The 20,405-nt window shown below is 46.1% G+C and overlaps 1 protein-coding gene across 3 annotated transcripts in view; it reads left to right on the forward strand.

Moving 5' to 3' along the window:
* vti1a (vesicle transport through interaction with t-SNAREs 1A) overlaps positions 1 to 20,405 on the forward strand; it is a 95,693-nt gene that overhangs the window by 66,793 nt on the left and 8,495 nt on the right. The window lies entirely within an intron of this gene.

The raw sequence follows: 20,405 nt of genomic DNA on the forward strand, positions 1-20,405 counted from the left end.
AAACGGCTCGCCAACACGGGTCATCCAGATAAACTCTGGTTTTTGCTTCTTTAGCCGTCAATGGACGTTAGCAAGCAAATGACACGATAGAAAAAAAAAAAAAAAATGTCCCTACTTAAAAAGTATCAACTCGCCCTCTTCATCGCTGTACACATCCAGAGTTTCTTCTGGTGCCAAGAGAATACAAACGTCAAGATCCAAAGTTATGCTGACAAAATTGGCAGGCTGGTTCTGATCAAACTTTTGACATCACAACAATTGACTTTCAGATAACTTGGATTCAAATGGGATCCAATTAGAAAATCATTTATATTTGTTGAAGTTTTTCTGTCCGATCCACCAAGGGATACAATGAGGTAAGTTGCCTGGAAGGCAGCCGTAGTTTACATTTCAACAGGGAAATTGATTCAAAAATCGACCTGGTGGACATTCAGACAGAACATGATCGTTGAGGGACTTGCCAATGAATTGAAATGTGTCTTTCATCCTGTGATGTGAGTGACATCAGGTGGTCCTTGTCCTCCTGCTTTCCTTCTTTTCTCTTTGCATCCACATCCGTAATATCAAACAACATTTTCTGAAGTCTCGGGTGACATTGCATGGGCGGCCTCCGTGACGGAGGCGCGGCTATCTTTTGAGTTCGCCATCGACACTCCGGTGGAAACAGTCTTGCTCTCCTTGCCTCCACCTCCGACACAATAACTTCAATTTCCGCCCTTGTAAAATGTCTTCCTTTCATTTTTGGGCCCTTTTTGGGGTCCTTTGGGAGGATTGACTAACATGCGCACGCTGCAGAAAAAAAATTGGCCTGTGCGCACCCGTCACGAATCCTGCTGTGATTTTGCGCACACACTCAATTTGTGCATTGAGTTGATTTCTACGTGTTTATTAGTGAATGACACGCAATCCCTTTCTGGCACCCACGAGTGTGAAAAGCTCGACAAGATTGGAGCCTCATTGTTGAACTAGTTGACGGTGCATACATGATGATGCCCCATCTGGATGAAACCTCTGTAAAACTTTGCCTTCGCCCGTCCGTCTCTGTGTATCCTGCCGCCGTCGCCATCAAACAGACAATTCAAACACAAATAATTCAATACTCCTTGCTGCGCCACCCGTGTCTACCACACACACCCACACACACACACGCGCCCGCGTTCAATCACATCTCCATTTCATAAAGTGCCAGCCCCCTGAACCGCGACGCCACGGTTTTGTTTCCCCGCTCCCTCTTTCTTGTCGCCCCCTCCCTCGCTGTCGCCCCACTGTGGATTTTGATTAAGAGTAATATGTAAATGACAGCGCCTAAATGTAAAATCGGGGGGCCGGGAAGGAAGTGCCAATTGAAATAGATGCTTCAGTGCCCGTAGACAATTTGGGCTTGGGGGCGGGGGGGGGCTACAAAAGAGGGCAGGCCGACTGTAACCAATATTTCTGCATATGTCTCCATTTTGTCACGTTTGATTACGGCAAGCGAAGGGAGATTTCCAGCAGGGGGGCCTTGGGGGGCGGTCAGTCACCCAGAACTGTCCAACAATCATTCATCATCCCGTCCCCTCCGCTAAGTAAATAACAGCCTTATTTCAATATTCTCATATTCATGTTAAAGTTCAGCTGTCACCTAATGGGAAGACTTAATCAGACGAAGCGGCCCAGCAACCACCCGTCTCGTGCGAGCCCCCTGAACGCCCAGCTCAAATCAGGATTTATGAGCGCTCCCGCTAACGTTCTCACCCCCCTGCCGCTTCTCAAAGCACAAATATTTGGATTGTGTTGACACTATTTGAATAAAAGAAAACTTGCCTTTCAAGTAGGAAGAGGCACAACTCGGAAAAGTGCGTCAAGTCTGCTGCTCCGCCTGCCCCCCTTCATCCAGCATTTACACCTTCCTTTTTGATTGATGCTATGGTAACTTGACTTCAGTCTAATTTGTTCCGTACAAATACATTAATACATTCCGGCTAATTCATTTCTGTCTCCTCCAATACGTGTATTTACATTTTTTTTCAAGTACATTCTGTTCCTCCTTCCTGTGCAAAATGGCAAACTGTCAAGACCTCGCCGAAATTTACAGAAGCGTTTCGCAGCACTAATATTTTGTTTTTCACTTTAAATTCTTAAAACAGCGGATCCTTCAAAAGGTCTACTAATTGAATCGGCATTCGGTTGTCTCAAATCAATCTTTCCAGTCTTTCAAAAATGGTAATACATGATACGTAGGATGTTAGGATTGTAAACAGCTGCTATAACAGCTCGTCGGCGTGTTTTCCCTCGCACCCCTTGTCCAAGTGTCGCGGCGGTTGTCCAACTGTCACCGCAGCTGAGAAACAATTAGACACCCATTAAGCGAGTTGTCAGGGTTCAAGAAAAGGCAATTAGCCTAAGCGCTCATCTCCACATAGCTGCGGCTTTGTCTGAAAAGGACCTCCAGGGCGTCTACTTTCAGGTATTTTTTTCAGTGACTTTTGGGTGATCAAAACTCACGTTGGTTTTTATCCATTTGAGAAAAGTGGCTCCAAAAATCGTCTTTCTGAAACATGGCATGAAAAGAATCCTTGACGTTTTGGCTCGAATGTGCCATGGCAAAAATTTCCAGGGCGTCTTTTGTGCCGGGTTGTCCTCGTCAGTCGGGCCGATCCCCGTCCGATGTGAGCAGTCCACCTCCGAGCGATGTCCATCCCGGCAGCGCATGAATATGGAGTTGTTCTGCCGCCGGGAGCTTGCTGATGTTTTCCGTCTGATATCCAGGCCCCTCCATTCCCATTTCAAAGGGAGGTCCACTCGGGGCCTTGACTTTTTTGATCTGCCTGGCGACTGAGTCGACCACCTGCATGTGGGATCAGCTGCCAGCCAGGGTCCGACAGCACTGCTGCTTCAACTCCCCCCCCCCAGCTCCTCCTTGTCTTGCCCGCTTCGCTGCCCCCTTTTTGCTGTGCCCACTTCTTCCCACTGCCAGAGCCCCAGTGGTCCCCAACTGGGCCGCGAGCCACATTTCCATTCCCAGCAGTTCCAGTGGTAGTACTGTCGGCCGGGAGGCTCCTGCTCGCCTCAGCGCGAAAAGACTTTTTTGGATCCAGTAACATTATTGCTGCTTTTTAAAAGAAATCATTTCCTTCATAAAAAACATGCGTAAACTTGATTGCACACACAAACACGAGCTGATCTCTTAGCCGAGTGCACCCAGGACTGTGTGAGGTGAAGACAAAAAGTACCCCACGGTTGATTTTGATCATAAATAGAGGCTAAATAAATCAATTTTGCTGAGGTATGGTCTATTCAGCATTGCAATTTCGGACCTTGTGAAGGATCCAACGGCTGACTTGCAGCCAGTCACAAGAAGGAGTCATGCCATATCGCCACTCAGAAACCTCTGCATTTTCTTGCATCTGCACTTTGGGATCGTAGTAAATCAGGCCAAAATTCCCCTTTGTCCTTCTTCTATGGTGTCGTCAGGGCGTACGTTGTATACGTTCCCAGCTGTGTTTGCGGAGTACGGCTATGTAGGTCACATCAGTGACGGCGGCGTCCCGGGGCCCTCTTGAAGCGCACGATCGAACAAAATGATTTGATTTGGGCGATAATTGAAGCTGAAAGATGGAGCGCAGCGTTGTTTACGTCTTTCGCCGTCGCCTTTTGTACTCTGCCTTGATTTATTTAGTGTTGTCGCCAATTTTTAGGGCGAGACGAGTGGGGAAAACTTGGACTCAAAAGTGCGGGGGCGGAGATTTCCACACAGTGTCGGGGGAGAGTCTATTTACTCACATAATTGGGGGGGACAGCATCTGTTGGGGGAGGCCATTAGTTGTAAAAATACTTTTGATAAATACAACCGGATACCCCCTCCAAAATTCATTAAACGTTTATCATTAAAATACAATTCCTGTGTTATGCTGCCGCTGTTTTGGTTAGCAACAGAGTTCAAAAGGGCACATTTGCTTTTTGAAAGCCATACTCCATTTTGGCTGTTGAACTTGACTTGTACATGCGAACGTGAACTCGTCGCAGTCGCCGAGCGGCAGAACATTCCGGCGAGATTCCGTTTGCCTGTGATCTCGCCCGTAGATTCCATGTAGTACTTTGAAAGATGTTTGCCTTTGCTTACGATGCCATATTGTCACATCCCCTGTGGGTCACGGGCCCGCCGGGGAAGCGTTTTCATGTTCAAACCTCTTTATTCTGGCGTCAAGTTGAAAATGGGAATTGTGTATGACCCCTGCAACTTTTAAGTGGCAAAATGGGCGCAGCTGTGCCACGCGCAAGAAAACATGCCATGGATTGGGAATGTTTGGCTGGGTAAACAAAGTGCTGAATTTGTTGCTGTTCTGGATATGAACAGAAAAAGACAATTTGATAAGGCACTGCTGTTTTGGTCAGCAACTGAGTTTGAATGGTCTCAGCGCTTTCGTATTTTATAACATCTTTTAAAACATCTAATTGTGAACTTTTCCATTATTTGTCCCTACGTGGCAGTTGGGACGCTTGAGCGTGTAATTTGAGGGTGTTTGTTTGTCTTTAAGTGGACGACACACCCAATGACTAATTGTGACTTGTGTTTTTCTTTCCTGCAATTTGAAGGTGGCATTTATTTTTCATTAACTGCCGCTGCTAGCAACTAATTGGGACAAACTATCTTTTTTCCCCCACAATTTGATGGATTTGTCTTATTTACCTGGCGACCAATTGTAACCCATTCCATTTTTGAACTACACTTAGATGGAGGCATTTATTTGCCTTTAAGTAAATAGGCAATCTTGCGACTGATTGGGATGTGCTATCTTTTTTCCCAATAATTTGATGGAGGCGTTTTTAATAAAAAATATTTACTTGACGACCACTTGGTTCTTCCATTTTTTTTTTTCCCCCTACAATTTGAGGGAGGCATTTATTTGTCTTGAAGTGGCTAGCGCACACAGTGACAGTCGCTATTTGAGGAATTGCTGCATGTAAGCGAAACAATACTTTGGCGATACTGACACTATACTAATAACGGGTTGTGTGTTTGTACAGGCCGCTGCTGGGACAACAGCAGCGTTGCGCGCCTCACCCTCATTACTCGCCAAACAAGCGCCATCGCCACCTCCTCTCTCTCGCTTCATCTTTTCTCCTCTCCTGTCTCCCAGCTCGCCCATTAGAGAGTGCTGATGAGGCGCTTTTGGCGTGGCCCCTTTAGAGGAAGCTGTTGTTGACAAGGGAAAGAAAGGCAACGTTTTTTTGTTTTTGGTTTTTTTTTTTTAGGATCCACTGAAGTTATCGTCTATTATTCAGGATTCAAGCCCCTGTGTGGGGGTGTGAAAAAAATGGAGTGCTCCTGTTTTTGTTAGCAATAGAGGTCTGTTGTGTTATACAATAACCTCTATGAACTTAAGGGAGGCATTTATTTGTTTTTCATTTAGCTGAGCACTAATTGGGGCATAACCCTTTTTTTTCCTGAATAATTTGAGGGAGGCGTTTTCTTTGTCTTCAACCACAATTAAGTGGTTGACAATTGTTTTTTTTCCCTACATTTTGAGGGAGTTTTTTTGATACCTGCCAACTAATTGGTGCATATTACAACTATTTCTATACAATTTGAGGAGGTGTTAAATTTAGGCACCTGACGACTAATTAGGACAAATGCACTTTTTACCCCTACAATTTGTGATGGGTATTTTTTTTCACCTAATTGAGACAGCTTTCTAAAAATCCTTTATAAGCTGAGGGCATTTGCCAAGTGCTCGGAAGTAAATTTATAACAGGAAAACTGTGATTCCCGCGCTGTGCCCCTTATCCCGAGCCGTCACTCCAAAGAACTTTTGGACAGGTAAAGCCTCCCTGGAAACTCCACCCCACCCGCCCCGTCCCCCCACCCTTCTGACGGGCAAAATCAGAGGCTGCCACGGCCCAACAGGCGCTCGACGGTGGATCAAACGGGGCGGGTACCCTTGGAGTGACACCTGGAGCCACTTCAAGGGACGCCAGTGCCACTGATCTCCCGCCGTCTTGTCGGAGTGACAGTCAGTCGGGGTTAAAGGAGGGCTAGGCAAAAAAAGACGCTTGACGATGCATCACCCCAATGTCAGGTGCGGGTCGACCACGAAGACGGTGCGTTTGTAGAGGCGAAGATGTGTTCAATTTATTCCAATTTTGAAAGGGTTTGTTTTACCATAGGAAACCCTCTAATTTTGCACTAGAGGGTGTTTAGCAGCTGTCCCCTGAGCTGTTTAACTGGCAGCGGGCCAAAACATCCGATGTCCAAATTTGGTCAATTTCATAATTTTCTCAAATCAACAGTATTGGTCAGACCTCAGGAGGGTTTGTCATTTTTACAAATTATTGACCAAGTGATGTTTTTGGAGATGCGAGAATTTTGAGTATTTTGACCAAGACCTTTTCTTTCGATTTTTCTGTATTTGGCCCACAATGAAATAACTGTGGACATCCCTGCTCTAAATTGTCCACGGATGGATGGATCGTTGTCTCCGTTAAGGAACATGTTTTCACATAATTATCATGTCACTCAGTGATTATCTTCCTGCCAATCACGCTGGTGTTCAATCCTTGCAGCCCCCGAGAAAGGTGCAATGGAACAAAGACAGAGTTGCTGTGTTGATTGTTTGAAAGACTCTTCAACCACACAAAACTACAAGAAGAAAGTGAAACATTTGAACGGGTTTGCGCCGAGGTCACTGTCAAGCATACGACGCCGCGTTCCTTCGCTAAATAAAACCTCGCCGACTTTCACTTCTTTGATCCGCTAAATAAACGTCTTTTTTGGTTGTTGTTGTTTTTCGAAGCCAGAGGCGAGAAGGCACGAGGACAGACCTTCCCCTTCCCCTGCCCCTCCAGTAGGCCCACTCGCCCCCCCCAAACCGCTCGCACACACTTCGGTCTGTCAAGTGCTGTCGAGAGGCGAGCTCGTATTGTTTTTGCTGAACAACTACACAGATGTTGTCATGACAATCGTCTGGTGGGAGTTGTTCTGACAGTACACAAACGTCTCACAGAAAGAAATCAAGTGAACGCAACTGGACAAAAGAGCAAAGCATTCACAGGTAGGGTCTGCTTTGCTTGTCGTAACAGTTTGGCATCTGAGCCACGTTTTGGCATATCAAACCCACAGACTATGACTAGAACTGCAATCTTTTAAATTGTCCGCCCCAAAGGTTGTCCAATTTAGAGTTGGGCCAAAATGTTCATGAAAAATATCCTTCAAAGATGAGTTTGGGAGTTAAAGGATCAACTCTGTGTGCAGTTTTGCTTTGGGCTTTTTTTTTCTCTCTCTTTTTTTTTTTTTTACGACACTTCTGAAAGGACCGAAGGAAGGGAAGAGGAATATCCATTTGGAGGCTCCTTGAAGAAACATGATCGTCAGAGATAATTGCCTCTAGTTTTAGCATGTGTGTTGCCTGTTAGCTGTTTTTCATATGACTTTGAACACTTCTTCCTGTTTCCATTCCTGATATTGCTGGTATATGTCATCTGCTAGGTGAGGTTATCATGCTAACCACAGACTGGCTAGTAGGATTTGTACTTCCTGTTTCCAAATCGTGAACAGCGCAGACATTGACTAAGTCTTTGTGAACGACGGTCTTTTCAGATTCGGCTCTTGCGCGACTATTTTTAATCAAGACTGTTAGCTCAACTTCTCATGTTAGCCACTGACCAGCTATTTTTTAAAAAAAATTAAATGTCAGTGCCAGTTTTGAACAAATATTACAGATGGAATTGATGTCAATGGTATATTTTACTTTGACCAAATCCAAGTTCGAGCAGAGTCTCAGAACAGATTGTGGTCAAATTATTTGGTAGCACTTTAGCTGATCTACACAGATGAGTGAACAATCAGCCTCAGATAAATGACACAGGCATGACCACTTGGGTGCATTTTGCGCCTTCACACCATTGAATTACGCCACCAGAGCCGTCAGAAGACACTCTCATCTTTGTGCTCAACACTGACACCGGTTATTTGGCTTGTTACTCTCATGCCTGGATGCCTTTTGTCCCAGTGTAACGGCATTCCACTGAAAAAGTCCCCGCCGCTGGCTGATTAGTGTTTTGGGAATTTGCAAGAATGCTTTTTTTCCACCAGGGACAACGCAACCCAAAACCAAACAAAAGTTATGCCGCAAAGGCCGGTAGAGCCTCGATCGATACCCTGTAATGTCCGATGCCTAACCTCCATTTTTAGCCTGTGGAAGTTGACTAACTGTAGTGTAATTAGACGCTACGCGGTTAATCCCTAAAAGAGCGTTTGGCATTCGTCTCGCACGTTCCCTACATAAAAATACAAGTCAAACTAGTTACACCACCGCTGATAAAGTTGCAAAGCAGCCAAAATATCTCCTTTTGGCCGAGACATTTGTTCGAGACAAGTGCAGTGCATGTTCAAGGCTTGGCTGAGCGTTTCGGGGAGTCGACCAGTCATGCACGACTGCTAATGACAGGTTGCATGTAACCGACGGCTTGTGTTTGTTTGGGGAGAGTGCTACTCTGCGATGAAGTAGCGGCCCAGCTGGCGGCCCTTCTCTCGCCACCCCCCTCGCCTTTGGCCCACGCCAGCCAAACAGACTGGCATGCGCGAGGCTATCAGAGGGGCGGGGGTTCTGACAGAGTAGACGAGCATTTGGCCGAGCACCCCGGTGCTAGGCTAGGCTCATTGCCAGCCGGAGCCGGTGGCGGTCAGGAAGGTGGGGGGGGGGGGGGGACTCCGCCGCGGTCTTCACGTCTCTGTGGCGACAGGGATCTCAGCTTGCACCTCCTGGGTCAACATCATCACTCGGCGAGCTGTCTCACACAAGAATTTGCTACTGTACTGTATAATTGGGTATTTTTACTTTTGGCAACCAACGCCTGTTTTGTCCACGGCAACATAAGGCCCGCATTCACAAACATGTTACAGCTCTTGACGGGAATCTTCCTCATGCGTGTGCGGCGCTGCGGCCTCTGTCCAAAAAGGTCATTAGCTCCCGTTTTGCTGTGCCGCGGTTTCAGAATGTATTCGCCCAAAGATCCGACACCCCGAGTTACCGTTGCTAAGTTGGGTCAGGTTTCCAGTTGACGATTCCCCTGACTGGAAACTCCTTGGGGAAATTCTACATTGAGGAAATCATGTAAAACAAATCAAGATGGAAGACCAGGACATCGACATTTGACAGTAATAACAAACAGGCTTAATGTCACTTTGATGACATATCCTAAAATGAACCCAAAAGTTCTCAAATCAAAGTCTTTGCAAAAGTCATTCATTTGTACAGCTGTACAACTGATGGTACATGCCATAAATGTGTGTATTTTGGGGGACATTGGTGTTGTCTTCACGGGCGAGTTGGAAAAGTCCCGGCAACTACCCACCACATTTGCACTGTTAAAACATGCACCTGTTGGTCTTTGAAGGCCCGACGGGCATCTGGAAACGGCACAAGAGTGAAATAGCATACGAGTAATCATATGCAGTGAAATTGATGCTAAAAGCTTAATGCAGTCGATGTGTACACTTTCCCTTATCCCTAAATATTAAGGATTCATCATCCATTTATTAATGACAGACAGGCTACAAATACAAATAGGTTCAAACGGATCTGGAACATACTATGTGGGCATGGAAAATGAACAATATGGAAAGGTTTAGCTGCAGCACTCTCAATTTCAGGACCCTCTTGGAATTGCCGCGTTGAATGTTTTCTTCCGCTGAATTGCAAGCTTTTTTCGGCGCCTGAACATGCCCAAAACTAAGATTTTCTCAGTTGCTCTCGAATGGTCAGATGACATACAAGGGTTTATTTACTCGCGGTGCCAATGGATTTGACATCATGGTGAAAAGGCACATACCAGGTAATCTAGCATGTTCAATTCTTCTCACTTAAAGCCCAGAAAATCCACATTTCTCGGGTTTTGTTTGTTTTCCCAGTCCGGGTCAAGCGGGCACATCCTGTGGGCCATTGAGTGAACTTAACCCGCCTCCGGCCGGCCCCCTGTATTCCGATGGCGCCAGCGTTGTAACGTTGCTCGAGTGTTGAAGGGAAGTCGTGAGGACATTGAAGTCTTGGCCTAGCGTCCCCGTGTTACTTTCCCATCCCCTCATCTGACCCGACTGCATCAGCGGGTATTGCACGCACATGCCAGGATCCAGCAACAAATGTTTTCCCATGTTTTTTGTCTGCATTGTTTGACTGTCAAATTGTCTCAAGAGTCTGTTTCAACATGTCCAAGCGCAACCATCCTCAAACTTTTTCCTTTGGACGAGAATGTTGGGGACGGACTTGACGCAAACGGTTTTCTAAACACTGGTTTCGCTCGACCAATCTTTAATTACATCGTTTGGTAGGAACGCCGAGGTACAGAATTGAAGTGGGGCACCATGTTAGCAAAGCGTATAATAGTGAGGGACACCGCATCCACAGGCAAAAATATCATCCGCAAAAACCAACCTTGGAAAAACAAGAAGCTATTAAGGGTGTGCAGACTTAATGATTTGACTCCCTGGTAGTGTAGTTTTTCACTGGCCTAACCCGCTTCATAGTTGTCTCTCGCTTTGATATGTGCCCTTTGATTTGCTGGCGACCAGTCCAGGGCGCGATAGGCTGCGGCTTCTGTGACCATGAACAAGATAAAGGTTTTGAAAATGGAAGTTTTGCCCCGTGGTGATTGACTCGCAACTGGTCCAGATTGCGCTCCGCCTGTCTTCTGTCGTTAGCTGGGTTAGGCTCCGCCGCACCCTGAAGAGAACAAGCCCTATAGAAACCGATGAATGGCTGCATGTAGAAAACCGTCCGAGTACCATCCTGTCCCATTTTTCTTCATTTGGCCTCTTTCCCTTAACTTGCATCATTCCCAACATACTTCCAGCCCCGAGCCAGTCAATCAGCTGTGCGTACAGGGGCCGGCATTTCACTGGCGCTCGCCGTTGCAGTCCATTATTAGCGGCGTGAAGCGCGGCATTGTAAAGCAGAACAACGGATAAACCTCGGGACCATCAGAGCTATCGGTACGGCGGAGAAAGACGCCAACAACAAGCCCTGTCACACAGTCAACAGCCCGATTGTTTGGTGGCAATTGTGCGCGGAATGCGGCCGGTTTAATGGGGACTGTCTATTGACAGGACGGGGCGACGGATGGGAGCTTTGGGCCGCTCCTGCGCGATATTGCACTTTAGTGTGTGCGCAACACTGTTCTTTGACGAGCTCTACAAGCGTACAAGTGTTGCTCTTCAAGATGACACAGGCCAATTGTTCAGCGTTTGTGCCCCTTGTATGCTTTTTAGTAAGAAAGTTCACCTTTCAACTGCATCCTCAAGGACACTTTACAAACATAGCTTCATTCTGTCGTTTACGGTTGTCTGGCATTCTAGTGTAGCTACAAGTAAAAATCTCGTTGGCTCCGAGACCAGTCTATGCAATTACCGTTATTGCAATTTGGGAAAAATAAACCCCAAGTCCAGTTAGGTTATTTTTTATTTTTTTGTAATTATTATTATTTGTATTAATCCGCATTATAGATGAAAATGGCTCGTTCGTGCCATGTCTCGCACTCGTAGTTGGCCACGTAACTGTACCCGTCTATGCAAATCAACCAGTGCATTTGTTATCTATGTATGGCGATCAGCCTTTTTTTCCAAAACTCTCTTTACAAAATGTCCTCAAACTTTCACCTGTTTCAGTCCATCGCGGTGTTGTGTAGGCCTCTTCGCAGGGTTCCGGATCCTCGCTTCCTTTGTCCTCTGTCGGAATCTCCTTTTAAATGTTTTTTTGTTTTGTTTTCCAGTCGCCCCCTGCGTCGCGACTCACCCGCGCATCTTCCGCCCGTCTTCCGTACGCTTCCTTACCAGACCTGGCTGGAAGAAAAGATGGGTTTTTTTTTTTTTTTGTTCACCTTTTCCCATGCGTCACACATCCCCCTCCCGTCTTGTGTCTCCTAACGCTAAATGTTAAGATCCAGGAGGGGATCAATGGCGGTTATCCTTTGATGTGCCAGGACACGTTACGAGCTGCGGCTTCTAATTGGAGCGCCCAACCGGCGATCAATGCCGGCCGTAATTGCCTGACACGGCGAACGGCTGTGAGACTTTATTATCATTAATATTTAGACATGACGTGGGAGGACCAGAGTCGGGGCTAAATGTACACGGGCGGTGCGAGGCTTTGATCTCGCCGAGATAAGTAGATCGATCGGCGTGTCGGTCGGAGGGAAAATAGGTCGTGCAAGTGCGGCGAGAGCTGGGATGAACAAATTACAGACGCCCGCTCCTCTCGGATGCTATCGAATTTCGCTGGGAAGTTTCCCTTCAGCTCAAGGGGGAAAGAGGTCAAGCGAAGCCCTCGCCCAATCTCGTGGCACGGCGTCTTCAACTTTTGGGTTTGGGAAATAACAGCCACCGTCTCATTAGCGGACTAACAATGCACTTGACTTGCTGCTTGCGTCTCCGAGGCAGTTCAAGTTTGGCTCTTTTGACAGCCGGCATTGTTAAGGACACAGAATAGCAACCCCGAGTGAGTCGGACTCCCGCGGGGTGGGAGTGGGGGCTTCGGGTCGTGTCATCGGTGTCAGCCAACACCGGATACTGTTACCTAAAACCACGCAGTGAGCACACTCCCCGTCTGAGCAGCTTAACTAATCCCCCTCCCGTGTCCAAAGCGCAAGACTGACTGCTTCCTCAAGGAGCCAAACCGTAATCGCTAACTACTTCACGGGACAAAAAGACTTCTTGGTTGTCACCACTGACTTGATTTCGTTAACAAATAGACCCAGATAAAAGATTTTGTTTTAATAATAATTGTGATGAACAATTTGTTCAAATGTCCCCTTTCCAGGAGAATCCTGTGTACCATTTGTGAATATACTGGGCTGTGTAGAACAAGTGGGCCTTTATGAAACATGTACAGATGTTCATTCAGCTCAGTTTTATGGTTGCTCACACTCTTGTATGAACATTTCTTTTTTTTTTTTTTTTTTTTTTGCAGCCAGTGTTAAAATGTAGAAGCCTGCGTCTATTATGTACTTGTGTGTCTTTGTACAGTACAGTGAATTCTACCTTGACTTGCAAGTGCCCCAACTTAGTTCTTCAAGTTGATGGCCATTGCGTGGTTGATTTTATTTATTTATTTATGTTTTTCATTATTTTTTGTTGTTGTCGCGATCCAAAATTTGAGGTACAAGAAGAAAATAAAGGCCATTAATTATTGACTAAGAGATCCCTGTAGTTGGCGGGGTTGCATCTATTTGGATTTGAGACCAGCACAGCTTTGGAGCAAATGTCATCATAAGTCCTTTCTCTCTCTTGTTTTTGTTGTTTTGTAGTTCAAGTAGTCACAAAAGCAAAAAAATATATATTTTCCACTTTGGGGTCAGAAAACATTGTTTTGGGTGAAACTAACCCATGTTTTTCTGCTGATTACTTAAGAACGGCAGAATTTAGATTCAGACTTTTTTCCGGTGAACCCAGTGAGAGAATTCTTTTGGTTGGTTTGCGGCTTATATTGTCACATTTTGGGTCTTGAGAGATCAGTCAAGGTGCTCTAAAATGGCTGGCAACATGGCAAACTTGAAAATGGCTTGCATGAATTAAGATGCTGTATTCTCACCAATGCACCTTCAACCATTTATTGAACGCGACAAACAGTCAAACCCAAAAATACAAACTGAGGATGCCACTCGCAAGGATCTGCTGATGGCCACCAATTCACACTCCAATCTGCAAATCGGCCAATCCAAGTGCAGAGGGACTGGAACAGATGAAAGGCATCTCAGTTCATTTCAATGGCGAAAACGTTTTCCCGACAAGCGCTACAGCGCCCGTTCTTCGGCATCCCCATCTGTTTGCCTGGGCGCAAACTCCTCCCGTCCGCTGGCCCCGACATATTTCTGTAACATGAAACAAGTGGCACCAGAATGCTCCAGATTATCGCCGTTTGTAAATAATGGCACTTGGCTCCATTCCCTGCTAATTAATGCGCATTGACTCGGCCCCGAAACGGCTCCTCGCTCGTCCCGCTGGGAATACATCACAATTAGCCGCCCCCCCAAGATGGCTGCTAATATCCTCTCTTTTCAGATCCGTCTATACGTCTGCTCGCGTGCATATGCTCCGGTGACACGCGGGGATAACCTCGCAATTAACGACCCGCATAATCACGCGGCACATCCAGCCAAAGATGACTGGACTTCCTTGCCGCTGTTGGGAATAAGCGCTTTTGTTAAATGTTTGAAAAAAGGAGGGGAAAAGAGAGAAGGCGTTTTTGGAACCAACCACCGGCTTGCAAAATAAGGCAGTAAAAACAAACAAGGCCCTCAAATTAGATTTGCCCAAACATAGCATTCCCTCTCATTTTACACAGCACTGTGGCTTGCAGACCGGAATAGAAGAGGCAGCGAAATGCGCTACACATTCACAGTGGCAGCAAGACTTGACCAACAAATGCCCCCGGAATCGACCTGACCAACAAAACTGGCAGGAAATGCCCCACCGAAGAGACAATGCCCTGATTTTATTTGCCTTCAATTTTCAAGTTCAACATTTCACTCAAAGGTCCCAAGTCAGACTCCATGAGCACGTCATTCAAATGTCCTAGTGGAGCACATGGTCCGAATTTGTCAAGGTTCCATCCATCCATTATCTATACCGCTTACCCTCACAAGGGGTTGCGGGCGCCAATGTCCCAAAATGTCCAAATTGAGTGTTGGCATGTTTTTTGCCAGGTGTCCTGATTGACAGACAATGTCAGAATTGGACTCAAATGTCTCACAATATACGACCGTGTTAGAATTTAAGCACACTAGACATGGGCCACTTTTTCCATTGAATGCACTCCATACATAAATACATTAGTAAAAGGCAACATACACAATTGAATTTTGCAACTGAAAGAACGACGTAGCACCACAGTTACATTTCTCAGAAAATGAGGAGCTTCTTGTCCACTCGGTGACGTAATGTCAGCGCGGAAACCAACTGACCTTAGCCATGCTAGGTGCCTAGTTAGCTAGCCTCGGAAGGGAGTCGGTCGCATTTATTTTACCAGTTGTAGACACACACACTTTCAACAAACTTTCATTTCAAGACTCTGAGAAATTTCACAAAGAGTGGACCTTTTCAAAGGCAATTGTTGGAATAAAAGGACGCCGTCTTACGGCCAAAATGCTTTTGCACAATTTCCTAGGCAATCCCCGCGAGGTGAGATGCAAAGGGGACTTAGACGAGGCCCTTTGGTCCCCTTCCCCCCCCCTCCCCTCGCTGGCTCGGGTTTTATTGGGCCATTCTGTTCCTGCTCCTTGGCTCACCTCGCCGTGTGAAATGAGCGAGTCGCGACGGGTTCGCAGACGCGCCAGCGCTGCCAAGAATGCCGCTTCTGTTTTGTGCCTAAACACACGCGCCCGGCGATCTGCTGAGTGCGTCCTTTGGATTGCGGTCGTACAGTATGTCACGCGGCTGGAGGAAAGGCGCATGCGTGCGTGCGTGCGCCTGTGCGTGCGTGTGTGTGTGTTGTAAAAGTGTCCAGCTTGGCCATCCCTTTTCTGCTGACTTTACACAAGCAACACTAAAGTATGTGATACAAACTTGGCCTGTTTTAGAGGAAGTTTCACATCCAATGGTGCATTCTTTCCGCAAAGCGCAACGATTACCACTTGTGTACAATACCTCAATAATTACCACTATGCCAATTTTTACAACAGAAGTTGTATCTCACTTCAACTGCTACTCTGTAGGACATACCCAATAGCAGGAATTGACACCTTGATTTCATTTAGGTTTTTACTTGCCACCCAAATCTACCAAAATCCTGTCATGCAAAAAGAAGACCTTTGAAAATTTGGCAGCAGAAGTTGAATCTCACTCGTCGTAAACAGGACACAATTTAGTCTCCGGTTTCTGCAATCGCAACAACGTGTTAGTGTCATACATTATTTTTTTTTTTTTTTCATTTTTCAAATTTGCATGTGCATTCCTCTTCACTCACGTCCTGAGGGTCCGCCCCGCTTTCTTTGTCCCACGGGGTGAAGGCGAGGGGCACGCTTGAGGCTGCGGCAGCTTTAGCGAGTGCTTCTGATAAGTGCGGGAGGGGGATTAAAATCATTTACACCTGCTCCCCTTTTGATCATGCGCCATTGTCAGAAGTTGTGTTTGTGAAGCAGCCGTGGAAACACTTGCTTCCTGGGATGATGTGTCACAAGTGGCACTTTGTCGCAGCTGTTTTGGGTTTTGTTTTTGTCTCTGGCAGTTTCTTGTTGTTTTTTTTCTACCAAGTCAAAAGTACAGTGTGCAAGTTGTGATCTCTGTTTAGCGTAAAGCAGCGCTGTCAGAACTTCGTGTTTGATTTAGGAGAAGCTTACCATCCAAGCATACCTCCAACGTAGGCCTTACAGTACAGTGCTACCTTGACTTGGAACTGCCCTGACCTATTCCAAGTTCACACTTGGTTGATGCCTTAATTTTTTTTTTTTTTTTTTGGGGGGGGGGGGGGGGGTGTAACAAGCCAAAATATTGGCAGTGAAGTGAAAAACAAAATTGAGCAATTAGAGTACTTTACTACCCTGGCATGTGGGCAAGGAGAGCCACAGTCGGTTGGTCTGGACCAAAACAAAATGACAACACTCACAAAGACATCAAAATGCTCACACTCAACTACAAGCCTGCCGCTCCTGATATTTCTCACTAGGCCACGCCCCTTAAAGGCACACTGCAAACACATGAACAGTAGAGGCCCTAGTATTACGTAGAAACTTGCACCTGTTACTCTTTGAAGGATCATGGGGTCGTTTCAAAGAAAACCAGCTCGAAAGTGATGAGACATATTATACCTAAGGAACAGAAGTTCGTCAGAGGGAATCATCCATTTATTTGCAGGACAGACTACAAATATATGTGAAAAAAATCTATAGTTCATAACTTGATACGGACAATTATTATGAGGACATTCCCGGCCTTAACTTATGACGTGTAGATGGAAAATGATCAATATGGAAGCGGAACGATGTTCAAAGTGAATAAACGTTGGGCGTTAAAGTCTCTGCCCCCCTGTGCCAAGCAGGTAATTCCTGGGACATAGTTCAGGACAGGCCACACCAGTCAGACTGTCTGCACATTCCTGCCACCACTTTTTATTTTTTTCCCCCCTCTCTGTGAGACAGACAAGCGCAGGATCTGATGGGCCTCCTGCCAGAGCGCCATCACAAAGGCTCCTTTGACAGCAGGTCAGTCGGTTAACCAAGCAAGAGGCAGAGGCAGACGGGGAATCGGCCGGGCAACAAAAAAATACCTTTTACCTTTTCACCCCTATGATTCCTTAACAGTAGGCGTCCAACCATCCATACTTGAAAGCTTCTACAGTTGTACTCGGAGAGACATTTTTCAACAGGTAGAAGAAAATGCTCAACAAACTTGAGTCCTGTGATCTAAGTCAGTGATTCCCAACCATAATGTGCCACAGCAATTAGACTAACATACAAATAAGTGTTAAAGATAAGCTCTCGTGAGGCCTTTTGCAATTGCACATTCCCGCCCTGTGGTTTTTATACAGTACATGAGCACCCTTTGACACAATGGTCATCCTTGTTAGACAGTTCTCAGCATGCTTCTCTTTTGAATTTATATTTCATCGGCAGTGCTTGGTTTTCTTGAATATACTTGATCTTGGACAACTACCCTAAAGTAGCAATCCAGTGGAATGAAGTCTGCTGATTGTGGCGGCCATTCAACTGGCCCTCGTCGGCCTATCCTCCTCTGATGTAAATTGTTCCATGGCGGAGTGAATTTTTGTGCCATAAGACTTTTCTGATGTAAATGAAAGTGCAGGAAAAGCTGGTTTAAGGGTCCACCCATAACCCATAATGCCATCCATACCTTCAAGATTCCGCCAAAGTACATTTGGAAACCAGTTTTGAGCTGCAACAGAAAATGGTCAACAAATTTCAGCCTTGTGATATGAGTGATCTTCCATTCCTTGTCTGACATCTCAAATTTTTGCAGCGCCGATGCTACAACGTTAAATAGCTCCTGACGCTCTCCCTCGGCGCGCCCCAGTGCTCATTATCTTTCTGGTCCAGGCTTTGCTTCCCACAACTCTCCCCTCGTCTCCATCTCCATCTCCTTTCCCCCTGTGTACCGGCCGCTTTGCATACGTCTGATGTTTAAATGCTGCATTGTTAACTGGCGCAGGGTAGCCCTTTTGCTGACCTGGGAGGTATTTGCCCGTTTGATCACCGGGGCCGGCCGTTTTAACGTATCCAAGCGGCTGCGTAAAGCCCCCGTCGTGGAGACGCAGGGATGGTGGAAGAAGGTGGTTATGATTATATGTTGGTCAGCAAGGCTGCAGGGGACGTTGCTGACCTTGTACTTTTGCTGCTGATCTGGTGCCAGGCAGGAGTTTGTATCAAAAATTCCCATTTTGCCCGTATTCACTCCGGAAACGACACGGGAGTGTCCGGTTTCCATGCAGTCTTTGGTATTATGGAAAACGGACTTTTTAATGTCTGAATACAAATAGTTCAGTCCTGGGTGGTTTCGGGTTGCTTTGGAAACTTTGGTAGCTTTACAAAAGACGTTGAGAATTAGGGGTTGGGGCGCGAAGGGAAAAAACAAAAACTGGCCCAAACTGTCTACAAGTTTGTGTTGATACCTGGGGACCCGCATATCAAGACCTAGCTTTCAGGTGCTGGCCTTCAAAAAAGAAAAATATTTTACACCCAAAGATGTTTGTAGCCTTTCCTTAGCCCCCACCTTTTGGCCTTTTCTGCCACCCCCCCCATACTCCATCCCTCTGTCGTTTGCTTTTCTCTTTGGTGTTTTCTCTTGAGGGAACTCTCTCAGTGACCACGAGGAGGGAAAAAAATGTGATCATTAATACTTGATGGACGGTTCCTCCATGAATTTTACATCCATGGTTGTGGGCTTGTGATGTGGCGAACACTCGAATACAGATAGATAGCCTTGGACTGCTGACCAGTGACCAAAACAAAAAAACAACCCACAGCCTTTGTGTGTCGGTTGGTCACACGGCGTCTCTTCTGAGTAACACTCACATGCTTCCAATGAATACCCTCTCAACACTTAACCCCGCCCCTTTTGCGTTGTATATCAGGCACTCCTGAGATTTCACCACGGCTTCCTGCAAATATGGATTGGCTCTCGCGTTTCCAAAAAGTCCCAAAGCATCCCGGGCGCCCCCTTGACTCTTGAACCCGTTTCGGCAGCAAATGCGAAAGGTGAAGCTGCCAATTTGCATCTCTCGTGGCGCTTCACGCCCACGCCGATGCTGCTGATGCCGAGAGTTTCTCGCATCCAAGGAAGAGCACTTTTTTCTGGTGCCCCCTTTGCTTTTGGCAAGCTTGTTTTTAAGGACTGACCATCCGGCGCTTCAGACTGTGACGGTTCAGTGTTTTATGAAATCAATGACAATATTCCTGCGGCGCTTGACTACATCCATTTTTCTACATGTAGTTCATCACACAATGTGGTGTAATACAAATAATCTAGCTTCCTTTTCCTTTGCCAGTGTCTCCCTCTCTGTCATCTTAAACAGGCAAAGGGAAGCGAGTGTGCAAATTTAATGGAAAGACATCGATTATTTAGGATGACTATAGCCTCCCTTGTAGTGTCAAACGTTGAGCCGTAGGATGACATTGTAGCCCTTACATTGTCGACGAGACTACTTTACCTGCATGCGCACCTCCAAACGTCTCGAATCTTTGAGCGCCATTTTCGTCTGGCTTTAAAATGATAGAAATGACATTTACGCCACCTCTGGAGGGCGCTCACTTGCCCACCCCTGGTTTGGGGAACCCTGATTTAGACCAGTCTTTCACCAAACCTTTTCAAGAAGCCACGCCCCCACCCTGCAAAAATCCCCGAGAGAGCAAAAAAAAAAGAAGCGACCCCCAGCAGTTGTCACACCACAGTTTGGCAGTACAGTGGAGCCTCAGTTTTCGTAATGATTCTGTTTGACAGATGAAACTTTTTTTACCTTTATTTTGTACATGCACTCATAAAACAAGAACCGAAAAAACTCAACAACAAAAAAATCCACAATCTAAATATCCCAAATGAAAACATGTAGTGCTTGTCCGAAAAAGAAAGAAACTTCTTTTCCAGAAAATCTGAATTGTATGAAATCCAAATCAATATTTCTCATGTTTGTTTTTATTTTGAAGGTCTGCCGTTTGACAAAGTGTCTTCCGCAGATCTTGCATTGCTGTATGTTGAACCCTTGAGACACAACTCACTAAGTGCTTTTGACCAACGCGCATCGATTCCTGGAAATAAACAGAGTCACACTTTTTTGCTCGAAAACTGAGCGGATGTACGAAAACCGGAAGCCCCCGGCCCCCCCCCCCCCGCCAACCTTTTTCAAGACCAAATAAAAGCAAAAGTATGTACAAAAAGTGAGGTTCCACTGTACCTGACTTGGATAAGGCCATCCCAAACTTTTTAAATA

Source organism: Filicampus tigris, chromosome 19 (assembly GCF_054856515.1).
Source record: "Filicampus tigris isolate MCC_2025a chromosome 19, RoL_Ftig_1.0, whole genome shotgun sequence".
Classification (NCBI taxonomy): Eukaryota; Metazoa; Chordata; class Actinopteri; order Syngnathiformes; family Syngnathidae; genus Filicampus; species Filicampus tigris.